Genomic DNA, 19,347 nt, shown 5'->3' on the forward strand with positions numbered 1-19,347 from the left:
GAACTTCTCCAATGAAGACATACAAATGGCTATCAGACACATGAAAAAATGTTCATCATCACTAGCCATCAGGGAGATTCAAATTAAAACCACATTGAGATACCATCTTAAACCAGTTAGAATGGCCAAAATTAGCAAGACAGGAAACAACATGTGTTGGAGAGGATGTGGAGAAAGGGGAACCCTCTTACACTGTTGGTGGGAATGCAAATTGTTGCAGCCACTTTGGAGAACTGTGTGGAGATACCTCAAGAAATTAAAAATAGAGCTTCCCTATGACCCTGCAATTGTACTACTGGGTATTTACCCCAAAGATACAGATGCAGTGAAAAGAAGGGCCATCTGTACCCCAGTATTTATAGCAGCAATTGCCACGGTCACCAAACTGGAAAGAACCAAGATGCCCTTCAACGGACCAATGGATAAGGAAGATGTGGTCCATATACACTATGAAGTATTACGCCTCTATCAGAAAGGATGAATACCCAACTTTTGTAGCAACATGGACGGGACTGGAAGAGATTATGCTGAGTGAAATAAGTCAAGCAGAGAGAGTCAATTATCATATGGTTTCACTTATTTGTGAAGCATAATAAATAACCTGGAGGACAAGGGGAGATGGAGAGGAGAAGGGAGTTGAGGGAAATTGGAAGGGGAAGTGAACCATGAGAGACTATGGACTCTGAAAAACAATCTGAGGGGTTTGAAGAGGTGGGGGGTGGGAGGTTGGGGGAACCAGGTGTTGGATATTAGAGAGGGCATGGATTGCATGGAGCTCTGGGTGTGGTGCAAAAAAAAATGAATACTGATATGCTAAAAAGAAATAAAAAATTAAAAAAATAAATAAAGAGCAGTCTTTGAACAAGATTCAATAGAAGCAATAGATATTATGGAAAAACCAGGAAAATTGGTGTCAAAATGAAAAAGAAGATAAAATTTTATGAAAAGAGGGTGTTTCATTTTTTACGTATTGCAGAGATGTCTGCATTTATAGTATTGAGCACCTAAATTATTGATTGCTGTGGAGAAGTTAATGTAATGATGGGCCAAGAATTCATATTGTTTGGCTTGATGTATGAATGAAAGGCTTGAACAAGAAGATAGTGAAGACTTCTTTTGAAGAACAAAGAATAGTTCTGTAACAAGAGAGCTTGTTGTGCAACTAGAGAGTTGTAGACAACCGAGTATATTTATATCTCAGTAGAAGGACTCAATAAAATATATGAGGCTAAGGTACAGAGAAAGGCATGAATGAGCATTTGATCTAATGTGTCTAGATCTAAGTAGGAAGAGTTAAAACTGAATCATAGGAGTGACAATTTATTTGATGTGATAAAAAGGAATAAACAAAATTGTGAAGCCAAAATCTTTTCATGTATCTTTATGTATGTAAGATACAGATGGACAAATTTTTTATCTGTGCCTATAAATTTATTTTTACTTCAATAATTTTCATTTTTTTTCATGATGTTAGTCACCATATAGAACATCATTAGCTGTTGATGTAGTGTTCCATGATTCTCTGTTTGCTTTTAACATCCAGTGCTCCATTCAATACATGCCCTCCTTAATAACCAGCATCAGGCTCACCCTTCCCCCAAACCCCCACCCCTCTGAAACTGTAAGTTTGTTTCCAGAGTCCATAGTCTCTCATGGTTCATCCCCTACTCCGATTTCTCCCCCTTCATTTTTCCCTTCCTTCTTCTAATGTCCTCCATGCTTTTCTTTATGTTCCAAATATAAGTGAAATCATATGGTAATTGTCTTTCTCTGCTTGACTTATTTCACTTAGCATAATCCTCTCCAGTTCCATCCAGATGACGGTTATTCATCCTTCCTAATGGCTGAGTAATATTCCATTGTATACATGGACCACATCTTTATCCATTCATCTGTTGAAGGTTGGGGTAAATACCCAGTGCATCAATAATTTCTTCACTGAAAAGCTCAAAGATAAGGGAAAATTTATTTCTTTTGTGTTCACTGAAGGTAATGATTTAACACCATAAACTTTTCATGTAGTTTATTAATCAGAGAATGCATAATTTAATAAATTTCAGTAATTTTGAACATTCTTCATTTTTAAAGATTTTATTTATTTATCTGTCAGAGAGCAAGCGCACAAGCACAGGCAGGGTGAGCAGCAGGCAAAGGAAGAGGAGGGCTCCCTGTTGAGCAAGGCAACCATAGAAGACCTGAGCCACCCAGGATTCCCAGTTTTTAATACTCTTAAAATAGTAACACAGTTGTGGCCTCAAGAAACATTAACCAAGTAATGATCATAAATACAAATATATACTGTGCCAAATTGGGACTAATAACAATAAATAAGAGGAGGTCTGTACCAGTGTAGGAATTGGAAGTTTATCCCCCCCTTTTATTTATTTATTTATTTATTTATTTATTTATTTATTATGATCATAACCTGAGCCAGAAGAATCTGCTTCACTGACTGAGCCACCCAGGATCTCCTGGAAGTTTGTTCCTAATTTGAATTAAAAGAGACTTTATGGAAATAAATTATGTTATTAAAGATATGTAAGATGTTGAAAGGCAGAAGAAATGGGAGAAAGGGAGGGAGGGAGGGATCAATAGTAGTGCAGAGAGAGAATGAATGTCCTTCAAGGTCAACAATATGGAAGCAGAAAACACAGGCATATAAGAATAATAATAGAAAATCAGTGTGTGTGTGTGTGTGTGTGTGTGTGTGTGTGTGTTTAAGACAAAACCTGGTATGAATTCTATCAGTGATATGACTTTGAGCAAATTACCTATCTACCCCTTTTGAAGTTCAAATTTTCTTCTAGAGGAACAGAATAGAAAACCCAGAAATGGACCCACAACTGTGTGATGAATTCATCTTCAACAAAGCAAGAAAGAATTTCCAATGGAAAAAAGACGGTCTCTTCAACAAATGGAGTTGGGAAAACTTGACAGCAACATGCAGAAGAATGAAACTGGACCACCTTCTTACACAATACATAAAAATAAATTCAAAGTAGATGGAAGACCTAAATGTGAGTCAGGCTACCATCAGAATCCTAGAGAAGAACAGAGGGAGCAACTTCTTTGATTTTGGCCACGGCAACTTCATACTGGATACATGTCCAGAGGCAGGAGAAACAAAAGCAAAAATGAACTCTTGAGATTTCTTTAAGATAACAAGCTTCTTAACAGTGAAGAACATAATCAACAAAACTCAAAGGCAACCTCTGTAATGGGAGAAGATATTTGCGAGTGATGTATCTCATGAAGGGTTAGTATCCAAAATCTATAAAGATCTTATCAAACTCAACACCCAAAAAACAAACAATCCAGCTAAGAAATGGACTGAAGACATCCAAATGACTAATAAACATAGGAAAAGATGCTCAGCATCATTCATCATCAGGGAGATACAAATCAATACTACAGTGAGATGCCACCTCAAACCTATCAGAATGGCTAAAATTAATTACCCAAGAAACAACAGATGTTGGCGAAGATGTGGAGAAAGGGGTACCCTCTGACACTGCTGGTGGGAATGCAAACCAATGCAGCCACTATGAAAAACAGAATGGAGTTCCCTTAAAAGTTAAAAATAGAACACTCTATGACCCACCAATTGCACTACTAGCTATTTACCCAAAGGATATAAAAATACTGATTCAAAGGGGCACACGCACTCTGATAGCAACAATCAACAGTAGCCAAATAAAGAGCCCAAATGTCCATTCACAGATGAATGGATAAAGAAGAGGTGGTATAGATACACACAATGGAATATTACTCAGCCATCAAAAAGAATGAAATTGTGCCATTTGTAACAATGTAGATGGAGATACAGAGTATTAAGCTAAGCAAACTAAGTTAATCAGAGAAAGACAAATACCATATGATTTCATATGTATGTGAAATTTAAGAAACAAAACAGGTGAACATAGGGAAAAGGGAAGAAAAGGAAAGAGAAGCAAACCATAAAAGAGACTCTTTTTAACTATAGAGAACAGATTGAGGGTTTTTGGAGGGGAGATGGACTACACAATGGTATAAATGGGGGATGGGTATTAAGAAGGGCGCTTGTTATGATGGGCACTGAGTGTTATATGTAAGTAATGAATCACTAAATTCTACCACTCAAACTAATACTATGTTATATGTTAACTAACTAGAGTCTTTCTTTCTTTCTTCCTTTTTTCCTTCCTTCCTTCCTTCGTCTTTCTTTCTCTTTCTTTCTTTCTTTCTTTCTTTCTTTCTTTCTTTCTTTCTTTCTTTCTTTCTTTCTCTTCCTTCCTTCCTTTCTCTCTCTCTCTTCTTTCTTTCTTTCTTTCTTTCTTTCTTTCTTTCTTTCTTTCTTTCTTTTATTTCACACCCAGATCAGCTCTATTTATTCTTCATACAAATTTTATTCAAACTAACTAGAATTTAAATAAAAACATGTAACATTTAAAAATACACAAAAATAGTAAAACACACAGAAAATAGTAATAAAACACATCCTCATTCAAAAAAATTAATTTGATAAAATATTAAGAAAACTAACAACCTCACTAAAAGAGAGACCAAATGGGGCTCCTGGGTGGCTCAGTTGGTGAAGCAACTGCCTTCAGCTCAGGTCATGATCTTGGAGTCCCAGGATCGAGTCCCACATCGGGCTCCCAGCTCCATAGGGAGTCTCTTTCTCCCTCTGACCTTCTCCCCTCTCATCCTCTCTCTCTCTCTAAAATAAATAAATAAAATCTAAAAAAAGAGAGAGAGAGAGAGAGAAACCAAATACCTTACATCAAAGAAATCTAAATTAAAAACAATGACATACCACTACACACTTATGTTGGAGGCCATGGCACGGTTGGAGTCATGGATCAAACTAGGTCCTGACTTGTGTCTCCTTTAAAGTAGGGATGCCTTGATAAGGGGTTAAGGACAGGAAAGTTAAGTAACACTGAGAAAGGGTCTGTGCTGCGTGTTGTGCACTTACCTACGTGACTTCCCACATGCTTTCCCTACAGAAGGGAACAATGTGGTCAGGATCATGAATTCTTAGTTGGTCCTTGTTGTTCCTGTACTTCCCATAACCCACTCCCTGATTCATTGTCTTGTGTCAATAGTAGCTAATGGCATTAACCATGACTACCTGGCATCATGAGATTTGTTTGTAGTTAATGTAAACTTGTTATAGGAACTTGTGGTTATCTGACTAGATACTGATGTATTACTCCTCCTATTGTGGTCTGCCTTATAAATGATTATAAGATGTGGAATAGAATCGGCACTGTTGGACATCCTCCTCAGTGCTCCTCCTGCCCCATCTCTTTGTCTCTTAATTTCTTTTCACCATCCTCTTACCCTCATGTTCCTGGTCGATTTGTCGAGCCAGCTGAGACACAGTTATTAGAATGGCCAGAATTTAGAATATTAATACCAAAACTGCTAAGGATATGGAGTAACAGGAACCCTCATTCATTGCTGGTTGTCTGAAACTGTTTCATTCATTGCTGGTTGTCTGAAACTGTTTGGCAGTTTCTTATCAAACTAAATATATTTTTACCAAATGATCCAGCAACTGTACTTCATGGTATTTACCCAAAGGAGCTGAAAACATGTCTACACAAAAAACTGCACACAGATATTTATAGCTATTTATAGCAACTTTATTCATCATTACCAAAACTTAGAAGCAACCAAGATGTCCTTCAGTAATGCATAGACAAACTAATACGTCTAGACAAGAAATGCTAAAAAGAAATGAGCTATAAAGCCATGGAAAAGCATGGGGAAAACTTAAATGCATATTCTTAAGTGAAAGAAGACAATCAGACAGGCTATATGCTATATGATTCCAACTCTATTACATTCTAGGAAAGGCAAAACTATGAAAACAGTAAAACTATCTGTGGTTGCCAGGGTTTGACAGAGCAGTGGGTTGGGGGAGGGATGATTGGATATAGCACAAAGGATTTTTAGAGCAGTGAGATTATTCTGATACTGTAATGGCAGATATATGTCATTATACATTTGTCAAAGCCTATGGGATGTACAAAACTAAGAGTGAACCCTAATGTAAACTATGAAATTTGGGTGCTCATTAGCATCTAGATCCATTAGTGTAAGTTCATCAGTCAAAAAATATACCATTCCTGTGGGGAGGCAATGCATGTGTGGGGGCAAGGGATATATAAGAAATCTCTGTACCTTATGCTCAATGTTGCTGTGAACCTAAAACTCTTCGAAAGAACCAATTCTGTTTTTAAAAAGTTTATACATCAGCAGTTAAGAAATACATTATAGAGAACACTTCAAAACACTCAAATTTGCCTTTCTTTTACTTAAGAAGTTTCTAAAAGTATTTTCCATTTCTATGTTTCAGTGGTCAACATTTGCAAAAGGAAAAGTTTTACTGATACTAGACCCCTCACAAAGTTATTTTTGTGGAGGTAAATAAATTTATTTAAAATAAAACTTTTATTTACATTTATACTTTTGCCCAACAGAGAGTAAAATGATAGTTATTCCATGCAGCTCTCTTCCCTAACATAAAGAGTTATATGCCATATTCCATTGTAATTATAAATAGACAGTCAGGATATTGGTCTCTTTCTTTCTTCAAATACATCTGTTAGCCTGTTCCTAACAGCCAGGCATAATTGCTGCAAAAATTGATTTAAACACTTTCTATTTAAATCTTCAGTAAGTTTTTATGAAAATAATATAGAATTAGAATAGTTGTATTAAAATAACTTAAGAATAAATTAACTATTGCAATCAAATAGTCCAAAATCTTCTAAGAACTAGTTAATCTTCACTGTATTGAACATAATAATGATTGAATGACTTATATTCTACATTCTGATACTGTTTCAGTTTGAAATCACTGGTGAAAAATATTTACTCTACAAATGACTGAGGCTGTTTGCCTGTAAGAAAAAACATTGGATTATCTTATGATTTTTATGGGCTTGTAGTTTATCTCTTCAGAATTTATCTTGCTTTATGTATAACTATACTACCTAAAGTGTAATGAAAATGATGTACTTTTGTTGTTGTCATCATGTCAGGGAATCATTATGTGTCTTACTTTAGTATGCCTTAGGGTATTTTATATATTTCTTCTAATACCTCTACAAATGCAGAGGATACATCTGATAACAAACTTCATTTTTGTCAGAGATAGAAAAAATATAAAAGGATTCTCCTTTTCTAGAAAAAGGTGGTTACATTTAAAGCACTTGAATATTACATTTAATATCCTGGAAATGTAAAAAAAAAAACTTTAATATCAATGTTAATAGTCAATGGAAGAATTTACATTACATAAGAAAAAGCAATAGAGCTAGACGTGTGTTCCATCAGATTCTCTGCTGTTTCACCACATATCTCTCTTAAGTTCCCTAACAGTCATCATTGTTGAAATTATGTTTTCTATTGACTCTGTCCTCACATTGCAGACATTTGAAATTTAGCTTTTCAAAACTTACATTCCTCTTGAACAAGAGTCAAAGACTAACACCTTCCTTATAACACTGGATCAAGCAGCCCAACTTTCTCCCACATTCTAGACCCTGTCTGAGTCATGACCAGAATCTAAGAGCATTCTCATAATAAATCCTTATTGATGGACTGATTTGCCTAGCAGCTTAATAGTAAAACAGCAGTACTTTATCATACTTTGTCATTCACCTTTTTAGGTGAATTTAGAATGATGAAAAAATATGGAAACTTACATGTGTACACACACACACTTGTGTGTGAATAAGTAAATATAAATACATTTAGAGATTTTGTATTTATTATATATAATTATATATAAACACATAAGTATATATTCATAATTCATACATCTATAGACTCTGTTTATCTTATATTATGGAAATACACAGGGTCTGTGTGACTTCTTTCATTTGGGTTTTGGTATTACTGATAAAGGGACATGCTAATTTACTTTAATGTTATATTAATTTAATTATTAATATTGGATATTTATGAATTGGTTATTTAAACACCTAATAATTTTTATTGTTCAGATGAGGAAAAACAATATGTAAGCTATTTAGGAAGAAATGACATTCATTAAAATGATATTTTTTAGAGAAAATGCATTTATGATTTCATTTTTATTAGGTCCCCAAGTTTTTACCTTAAATACTTCATAGTTCTCAAAACCTGCCCTGTTGCCTTCCTATAACAAAATCTATAGGAGTTTTTAATAGTGCTTTTATTAAAAGAAAACACTGTTTTTGCTGAGATTGAACAAATCTGTTCATTTAAAATGAATACTAATATAAGCATATTTTTCTAAACCAGTTCAAAATAGATTCAGAGATAGGAGGGTTAAAAATTTCCAGTTTCTCCTCAGGCTGAGAAACAAATGGTACTTCATAGCTGTTGAGAATTTGAGACTAGACTCTGTTCTGTTCTAGTCAGCATTCCACTATAAAATTCCACATTTGGTTTGTCCAAATGTAGTTGACTTCTTTTGCCTGCCCTGTAGTGTTTTCCAACCCTGCCATCTGTGCTGGGATTATTTACATTAAATTAGAACACCTAGCTTTATTCCCTGGCTGTAATCTGGCTCAAACTTCACTTTACATGTTGTCACCATCAATAGATTTCTACTGAGATTTGCTTCCTCCAGTATCACCTGTAAACACGTTAGTTGTACGCTTTCCTCTATCACTGGGATGTCTTTTCCCCTTTTCATATCCCTTCAGCTCTCTTATAATTTGAGTGTTTTGTATTTTGTGTTTGTTTTTTCCCATAATGCCTCTTTTGTGTACAGATACTTCTTGTTTGTTAATACTAAAAACACTCTTGTGGTTGCAGTTATTTCTGCACAGCAATTTCTATCACTAGATATCTGTTCACATAAGTCAAAAATATAGGGTTTTAGACATAGAAAAACAATTCAGCCCACACTTTTAGCCCAGAAAGAATTTTCTAAGGTTTCTAAATCTAGCTGTTCACTTCACAGAAAATTAAAATAAGGAAAAGAAGGAGGAAGCTGGTACAAAGAGAAAACTGACAGCAGCAAGAAAAATTAGCTGACAAAAAGTGATATAAAAGAGTGGCATATTATATAATATTTCCAAATCATATCAAAATGTGGCCACTTGGTATTGTAGAAATAGTCATAGGATATTCAGGAATTTCAAAGAACATCATTGAATTAATGCATAGGAGTTGATGTTCTTAGTAAACAAATTAAAATGTCATAATTTTTTTAAAGTAGGTCCTATGCCCAGCGTGGATCCCAATGTAGGGCCTGAACCCACAACACTAAGATCAAGACCTGAGAACCAAGATCAAGAGTCAGATGCTCAACCAACTGAGTCATCCAGGCATCCCTAAAATGTCACAGTTTTTTAAACTTTCCATTCACTCTTTCAGAATGCAGAATGGAATAAAACATATCAGACAGTTAAAATTCTTTTTAAAATTTCATGCTTAGTGAAGTTTATCTTTGAGTTTGAAGAAAATCTTTTTATCAAAACTGACACATTCTCAAAGTGCAAGTGATCTGTTTACTGGATATAGTTGGTAGTGTATCATCATTAACATGTTTACATTCTTTGTTTTTTTTGGCCATCATTTCTCTAAATATTATCCTCCATTCTTCAAAATCAGGGCTGTATTTTATTAATTTCTACTCTTTCTAGCGTGACCTTCCCTCATAAATACTTTGAAATGATACATGTTACCATACAGAATTTCTAGTTGTTTTCTAAAACTAAAGCAATAAAACAGAAAAGGTTGTAAACATTTTGGCAGTAGTTGAAAAGAGGTAGAATTTGAATTGGGAAAGAGCATTAAGTAAGTTTCTTTTTATAGTTATTATCTTCAAAGGATAGGAAACCAAGAGAATAAAATATGTAAAATAATTTGCATCATGCACTCATTTGTGAATTAAAGTAGTGTAGTGATGGGGTCATCTGGTTATCTTTGTGTTAATATTTTTGTCTGTAATGATTCTTTTTTTTTTCTCACTATCCAGGAAAAATATGTGTGCCTTATATTAGTGATTTTCAATGTTGCATGCATCATTCCACATAAAAGTATATATTGATCAAGCACTTATATCAGCAACTTTTAATGTTCTACATCTATATTAACACTATGAAGAATTAGTCATTGAAAACTAAAAATACATAATCTTATTTCTGGCTTTATGACATTCATTATATTTCTTATATTTAATTTATCAGAGTATATGCTTAAACTGTGCAGACCTAATGGCAAATTAAAGATAATACCGCTAGAAAAATATAATCCCTAGGGAGTAACTTCACATAAATGATGTTTACTGAAATTTTCTCGCACTTGGAAAACAAACAAATGAAACTATCTCTACTGTAAAGTTTGTATTTTTAGAACATTGAAAACACTAAAGTAGTTCTTTTACAGAGTAGGACATAGGCTACTCCAGGCCACTCTCACTTCTTATTTTTAACTCTCTACTGATAGTACTATTTCAATGTCAGAATATTTCAGTAATATCAAAGTAAGTGGTAGGAACAAAAAGCACTATCATTTTATATTGCTTATTTAGGGATAAATAAAAATGAACAAGCAATAGTGGGAAGAAAATGAAAACATTTTTTTGCTGCACTCTTGAGGAATTATTGATAGAACAAATAAGTTTATTCTTTACTTTATTAAATACACAGGGTAAAAGATAGGCTTTTTTTCCTAAAAGAATATAGGCATATGGAAATTTGCTTATGATATGAAATTACTCCTCCTTTTCCTCTTGCCCCATTACTTACTTCTTCCCTCCTACTCATCTACTCCCTCCTCCTCCTCTCTGTCATTGTTTTTCTTGTTCTTCTTCTTCTTCTTTGCTTCCAAATATGGGTATATGCTTTAGTCATTAATTCAGTGTGCCAAATAATAGTGCATATAGTCAATATAGTCAGTAATTCTATATGACAGACACTATGCTAGCCATCAGAAAACAATGGTCTAAGAAATATTGTCACCAGATATCATTCTTAATCAAGAGAATTCTAAAGTACTTAAAAATTGATAAATGATTTGTCTTCTGTTATGAAACTATAGAATAGTAACTATAAGTAAATGAAAGTATAGAATAGTAACTGTAAATGAAAACAGATTTATGAGCCTAATATTTTATTCAAGTGTGTAAAACAACTAGCAGGACACTTGGAGAATATCTTGAGTTTGAATATTAATTTAAAACAAATAATTAGCTTGTGTATTAAAATTTCACCTAAACCATAATGAATTTATTAGATCTTCTTTCATACTGCTTTTGAGATATATAGTAAAGGCCATTAGAATTGCTTATCTACTCTTCTAAATGAATACCCTAATGTAGTAAGGTGGTAGCCAACTATGATAGTGGTTTTGGTCACTGAAGTGTCTTGGAAATACAGTCTGCCAGCAGCTAAGCTTTTATTCACAACAAAACCTGCCAAGAGAAATGACCTTGCTGCATATTTATAATTTTCAAAGGAAATTTCAGAGAACTACTTCCATTTTTATCCAAAGAAATTGGACTAGCCAAACAAGATGAATGAAGTCTTGACTGAATGATTTTGGCAGTGAATAAATCAAAGTTTAGAAGTTGCTGTTAAGTGATTTTTAGCTGCTAAAATGCCTCTAAGGTTTCATACAAGAAGGGCAAGCTGCTATTCAGTCATCCTGCAGTACAACAAGCTATTAAATGTGAACATGCCTCTAGGGTTTGGTAGAGACAAAATCAATGAAACAATGAAATGATCAGAGTCCCATTGTATGCAGGGATCTTATATATACTCAACTAGCTGCATATACATATAAAATATAATTAAATTTATACATGCTATATGTAAAAATATCTGTGTATAAAATTAAAGGAGTTGCAACAGCAGATTCAGATAGTAGCTTAATTGAATTCTGCAAAATATTCAGAAGGGGATATCTTTTGATTATAAATCTTCCTTTTGGAGTGCCTGGCTTGTTCAGTCAGTAGAGTGTGGATTCGATCTTGGTGTTTTAAGTTTGAACCACATGTTGGGTATTGAGATTCCTTAAAAATAAAATACTTAAAAAATAAAAATAAAGAATAATGAAATTCTTTATTTTTGCAATTACCTAACATTTTTGGGATAAAAACTGTACACCAGCAAAACTGTAGCAGCACCAGAAAAAACTGTAAAGAGTTATTCAGAATCCTAGATATTTTCTGGATCTACATTTTTTTTCCTTTGTACTGAAATAGTCTAATATTAATATAATCAAATTGCTCTTCGGTCATTTAAACTGTTGAATTTTCTTCTTGAAATACAGTCCAGAAACTGACAAACATTTGTTGCTCTTCTCTATAGAACTCAGATTTCCTCAGGAGACAGTCCACAGTCACTTGTACCGGGAAATTCTAAGTAGGCCAACCTCTGGCTACCATTCTTCCAAATACTTAACTTTGAGTAACTTTTTAATATTTATCCTGCTTGAATTCTCCCTTAGCTAATTATTTTTTCAGAGAATTCCCTTTGATCTTATCTTTCAGTGCTTTCAAAAATAAAACAATCAACTTTTCATGAGAAATTGCACCATGAGAAAAGCAGTAGCTATAGATAGATCTGGACTAGTACAAATTGTCTTCTTTTTTTTTTTAATTTTTTATTTTTTATAAACATATATTTTTATCCCCAGGGGTACAGGTCTGTGAATCACCAGGTTTACACACTTCACAGCACTCACCAAAGCACATACCCTCCCCAATGTCCATAATCCCACCCCCTTCTCCCAAAGCCCCTCCCCCCCAGCAACCCTCAGTTTGTTTTGTGAGATTAAGAGTCACTTATGGTTTGTCTCCCTCCCAATCCCATCTTCTTTCATTTATTCTTCTCGTACCCACTTAAGCCCCCATGTTGCATCGCCACTTCCTCATATCAGGGAGATCATATGATAGTTGTCTTTCTCTGCTTGACTTATTTCGCTAAGCATGATACGCTCTAGTTCCATCCATTTTGTCGCAAATGGCAAGATTTCATTTCTTTTGATGGCTGCATAGTATTCCATTGTGTATATATACCACATCTTCTTGATCCATTCATCTGTGGATGGACATCTAGGTTCTTTCCATAGTTTGGCTATTGTGGACATTGCTGCTATAAATATTCGGGTGCACATGCCCCTTTGGATCACTACATTTGTATCTTTAGGGTAAATACCCAATAGTGCAATTGCTGGGTCATAGGGCAGTTCTATTTTCAACGTTTTGAGGAACCTCCATGCTGTTTTCCAGAGTGGCTGCACCAGCTTGCATTCCCACCAACAGTGTAGGAGTGTTCCCCTTTCTCCACATCCTCGCCAGCATCTATCATTTCCTGACTTGTTTATTTTAGCCATTCTGATTGGTGTGAGGTGATATCGCATTGTGGTTTTGATTTGTATTTCCCTGATGCCGAGTGATATGGAGCACTTTTTCATGTGTCTGTTGGCCATCTGGATGTCTTCTTTGCAGAAATGTCTGTTCATGTCCTCTGCCCATTTCTTGATTGGATTATTTGTTCTTTGGGTGTTGAGTTTGTTAAGTTCTTTATAGATTCTGGACACTAGTCCTTTATCTGATATGTCGTTTGCAAATATCTTCTCCCATTCTGTCAGTTGTCTTTTGATTTTGTTAGCTGTTTCCTTTCCTGTGCAAAAGCTTTTGATCTTGATGAAATCCCAATAGTTCATTTTTGCCCTTGTTTCCCTTGCCTTTGGCCTTGTTCCTAGGAAGATGTTGCTGCGGCAGAGGTCGAAGAGGTTGCTGCCTGTGTTCTCCTCAAGGATTTTGATGGATTCCTTTCGCACATTGAGGTCCTTCATCCATTTTGAGTCTATTTTTGTGTGTGGTGTAAGGAAATGGTCCAATTTCATTTTTCTGCATGTGGCTGTCCAATTTTCCCAGCACCAAGAGGAGAGATCACAACTAACACCAAAGAAATACAAACTATTATAAGAACATACTATGAGCAACTCTACGGCAATAAATTTGACAATCTGGAAGAAATGGATGCATTCCTAGAAACATATAAACTACCACAACTGAACCAGGAAGAAATAGAAAGCCTGAACAGACCCATAACCAGTAAGGAGATTGAAACAGTCATTAAAAATCTCCAAACAAACAAAAGCCCAGGGCCAGACGGCTTCCCAGGGGAATTCTACCAAACATTTAAAGAAGAACTAATTCCTATTCTCCTGAAACGGTTCCAAAAAATAGAAATGGAAGGAAAACTTCCAAACTCATTTTATGAGGCCAGCATCACCTTGATCCCAAAACCAGAAAAGGATCCCATCAAAAAAGAGAGCTATAGACCAATATCCTTGATGAACACAGATGTGAAAATACTCAACAAAATACTAGCCAATAGGATTCAACAGTACATCAAAAAGATTATTCACCACGACCAAGTGGGATTTATTCCAGGGCTGCAAGGTTGGTTCAACATCCGCAAATCAGTCAATGTGATACAACACATCAATAAAAGAAAGAACAAGAACCATATGATACTCTCAATAGATGCTGAAAAAGCATTTGACAAAGTACAGCATCCCTTCCTGATCAAAACTCTTCAAAGTGTAGGGATAGAGGGCACATACCTCAATATCATCAAAGCCATCTATGAAAAACCCACCGCAAATATCATTCTCAATGGAGAAAAACTGAAAGCTTTTCCGCTAAGGTCAGGAACACGGCAGGGATGTCCATTATCACCACTGCTATTCAACATAGTACTAGAGGTCCTAGCCTCAGCAATCAGACAACAAAAGGAAATTAAAGGCATCCAAATCGGCAAAGAAGAAGTCAAATTATCACTCTTTGCAGATGATATGATACTATATGTGGAAAACCCAAAAGACTCCACTCCAAAACTGCTAGAACTTATACAGGAATTCAGTAAAGTGTCAGGATATAAAATCAATGCACAGAAATCAGTTGCATTTCTCTACACCAATAAGACAGAAGAAAGAGAAATTAAGGAGTCAATCCCATTTACAATTGCACCCAAAACCATAGAATACCTAGGAATAAACCTAACCAAAGAGACACAGAATCTATACTCAGAAAACTATAAAGTACTCATGAAAGAAATTGAGGAAGACACAAAGAAATGGAAGAATGTTCCATGCTCCTGGATTGGAAGAATAAATATTGTGAAAATGTCTATGCTACCTAAAGCAATCTACACATTTAATGCAATTCCTATCAAAGTACCACCCATCTTTTTCAAAGAAATGGAACAAATAATTCTAAAATTTATATGGAACCAGAAAAGACCTTGAATAGCCAAAGGCATATTGAAAAAGAAAGCCAACGTTGGTGGCATCACAATTCCGGGCTTCAAGCTCTATTACAAAGCTGTCATCATCAAGATAGCATGGTACTGGCACAAAAACAGACACATAGATCAATGGAACAGAATAGAGAGCCCAGAAATACAAATTGTCTTCTAATCTTTACACTATACACTCAAATACTTTGCTCTTTAGTATTGTAGGGAGTTTATACTTAACCATGTGAAAGACATTAGCAGAATCTGTATTGTGATTGGTATTGGATTATGGTTTGTAAATGAGAGTCCTACCTACCATATTCATCATAATAACAACCATGTTTTAACTTGGTGTTGCTGTAACGATCCTATCTATAACGATCCTATCTGTAACAGATAGGAAACTGTAATATGTAAATTCAAACACAATTCATCTTGGTTAAAAAAGAGCTCTCTAAAGACTGCTGCTGGTCACCTTTCTTTGCTTATTGTGTGTATCAAATATCTGATTTTAATAAGCACTACAATCATCCATCTCTAGCTTGGTCTAGATGTGTAAATGGAGTTGTCTGAAGAATTTGACTCAAGAAATTACAGATAACAAAAGATAAACTTTTTGAAAATAAATGGATGTATGAACTATGTTAGGAATTATAAGAAAATAAATGGATGTATAAACTATGCTAAGAATTATAGTACCTATTTATTTTGATCAAAAATAATATATACTAGGTTTAGAGATAGTTCTCTACTTTTCCATACTAAATAAGCAGTGAGAAATCTGAACCAGTTAGATTAAGGGAGTATTTGTCAAAAATTCTTCACATTTTATGTGAGAAACAAAGGCTAAACATGTGGCTTTCTTCATAAAGCATATGTTGTAAATCATGGTGCTTTCAATAGCCTCCAAATTGCAGATGTGAATGTTGATCCCCAGGGAGTTATGGCATGTGGTGTTTCCCTGAGACCTAACCATTCTTAGGGGAAAGGCATCAATAATTTACTCTGAAATATGAAATTAGAGGTATATATAATAATAGGTTTACTTATACTCACATATGTATTTGGTAAAAGGCCAATTTTATATTGAGGAAAATCTAATTTTAGTTCAGAGAATGTTTTGTTTCTTTTATTCGTAAATGAGTATTGAATTCTGTTCAGTGATTTGTTTTACATCTACTAGAATTATACTATTTTTTCTTCATTTCAGTGAAAAACAGATTACTCACAGAAAAAAAAATCTCTTGACAAAATTCAACATCTATTCGCGGTTCCTTTTGTATGTCTTTATCTTAGGGTTTTCTGGCCTCTTGAATTTATAAGCTAATGTTCTTTCCCCCCAAATTTATGATATGTTTGCCATTTCTGCCTTGGCCTCCCTCTACTTCCTTCAAAGAGTTCAGTTGTTATGCGGTTTGATAGTGTCCCTCAGGTCACTGCAGCTCCATTCATTTTTCTTCATTTTTTTCCAGTGTTCTTCATTTTGAATAATCTCTATTATCAGTTTTCACGTTCATTAAGAATTTCTTCTATCATCTTCGATTTCCTCTTAAGCTCATACAGGAATTTTTCATTTAAATTATTGAGCTTTTCTGTTCAACTTTGGCCTATTTTATTGTTTTTACTTCTCTGCTGGTTTCTCTTTCTCTTTACTCATTATTTTCTGCTTTAAACAAAATAAACATATTTTCTGCTTTAAACATATTTAAAATAGTTTCTTTAATGTCTTTGCTAAGTTCAAATGGGTACTTGATCATCACTGCTATACTTCAGGGATTTGTCACCCATCCCTTCAACACCCAAGCATTTTTATAGAATAATTCTGCTTAGTCATCATGTGCCTGAACACTCTCAGAAATAAGGGTTAACTACTGCAAGAGAGTACCCATGATAGCCATCCCAGGCAAAGTCTGAGGCACTATGATCTGTACTCATTCTGTACTAATGCTGCTTTTTTCTGGGGTCTGCCCCTATTTGTATCTGATAAGAGTTGACTGTTAGGGCTTTGATGATTCCCTTTCTATGCTATCAGACTGTAATCGTCTTTACCTGGAAGCCTGGGAACATATTACCTTAAAGTTCCTCTTTACCCAGGGTTCTTAGTGGTTTCATGGGGCTAGGAGGGGACATTACAACTTTGCTTATTTAATTAAACATTAACTGTGAGTCTTAAATACCTAAGAAAGGGATTACTCGTTTGGGAAATAAAAAATCTGCTGCAAGTTTCATCTTAAGTAGAAAATTAGTCATGTACTTTTTACCACTCCTTGGTAGCTGATATCTCTCTGTGCATCATTAATCTGACTACTTAGAAATTTAGAAAGGTATTTATACACTCAAGTTGTTAGAAATAGAGTCGTCTTGAAACTACAAATATTCTAATTTACAAAATACAATCAACAAATAATTCCAAGTAGCAGTATTTATGATCCTTACTGCTGGATTATATTATACCTTTAATGAGTAGGCCCATAAAATCTTTATAAGCCATTAAAAAATAATGAATGCAAGTACATATTGCTATCACCTACTTTCTTACTATACTATTTATGGCTTAGAAAAGAGTATTGTTTATAGTAGCCTTATGATCCTTCATATTTCTGCAGTATCAGTTATAATATCTCCCCTTTCATTTCTGATTTCACTTTTTTGAATCTTCTGTTTTTCTTAGTCTTGTTAAAGGTTTGACGATTTTGTTAAAAGAGAGCTCTTACTTTTATTGATACTTTCTATCATCTTTTTAGTCTCCATTTTTATTATGATCTTTGTTATTTCTTTCTGCTAACCTTGCAGTTAGTTTCTTCTTCTATTTCTAATTTTTGAGGTGTAAAGTGAGGTTGTATTTTTTGAGATTTTTTTTTCTGTTACTGTAGGCATTTATCACTATAAAATTATCTGAGAACTGCTTTTTTCAACATCTAATAAGTTTCAGTATGATGTGTTTCCATTTCTTTTGTTTCAAGATTTTTTTTTAATTTCCCCTTTGACCCACTGGTTGTTCAGGAGTGTGTTGTATAGTTTCCACATGTTCATGAATTTTCTAGTTTTCTTCTTGTTACCAATGTCTAGTTTCATTTCCTTATGTGAGAAAGGATACTGGATATGACTTCAACCTTCTCGAATTTGTTAAGACTTGTTTTGTGACCTATCAGATAATGTAACCTAGAGAATGTTCCATATAGTGAATGGAGAATAGTTTTTATTCTTTTTAGGCAGCTAGCAATGTATTTTTCTTCTAAGAATGAAAGCATTTTATATATTGTAAAAATACATTGAACAAAGGGAACTGATCATATTTACACAGATATGCAATAGTGCCCTCTTACCTATGCGGGGTATGTTTCAAGACTCTCAGCGGATGTCTGAAGCTATGGATAGTATTAAATTCTATACAATATTTTTTTCTATATATACATACCTATGATAAAGTTTAATTTATAAATTAGGCACAGTAGGATATTAATAATAACTAAGTAAATTAGAACGATTAAAATAATATTATGTAATAAAAGTTATATGAACGTGATCTCTCTCTCTCTGTCTCTCCAAATACCTTTTTGTATGGTACGCACCCTTGTGATGATGTGAAATGATGAAAAAATGCATATGTAGGGCACCTGGGTGGCTCAGTGGGTTAAGCCTCTGCCTTCAGCTCAGGTCATAATCTCAGAGTCCTGGGATGGAGCCTCACTTCGTGCTCCCTGCTCAGCAGGGAGCCTGCTTCCCTCCCGACCCCACGCTTGTCTCTCTGCCTACTTGTGATCTTGATCTCTCTCTCTGTCAAATAAATAAATAAAATTTAAAAAAAAAAAGAAAAAAATGTGTATGTGATGGGGTGAAGTGCAGTGAAGGACACAGACATTTTGATGTAACACTAGGATACCATTGATCTTCTGACTACATGTCAGAAGGAAAATCATCTGCTCCCACATCATGGTTAACTGTGGGTAACTGGAATTCTAGCAAGTGAAACCACATATAAGGGGGGACACTGTGTGTGTACAAACACATGAATATTTTATGATTGCATTTTAAGATACTATGATGACTTGGTGGGCAACCAGTAATTTAGGATAGGTAGTTAGTGAAACCCTGTCAAAAG

This window comes from Mustela putorius, unplaced genomic scaffold, assembly GCF_011764305.1.
Source record: "Mustela putorius furo isolate JIRA1106 unplaced genomic scaffold, ASM1176430v1.1 tig00000480_pilon_pilon_pilon, whole genome shotgun sequence".
In the NCBI taxonomy this organism is placed as follows: Eukaryota; Metazoa; Chordata; class Mammalia; order Carnivora; family Mustelidae; genus Mustela; species Mustela putorius.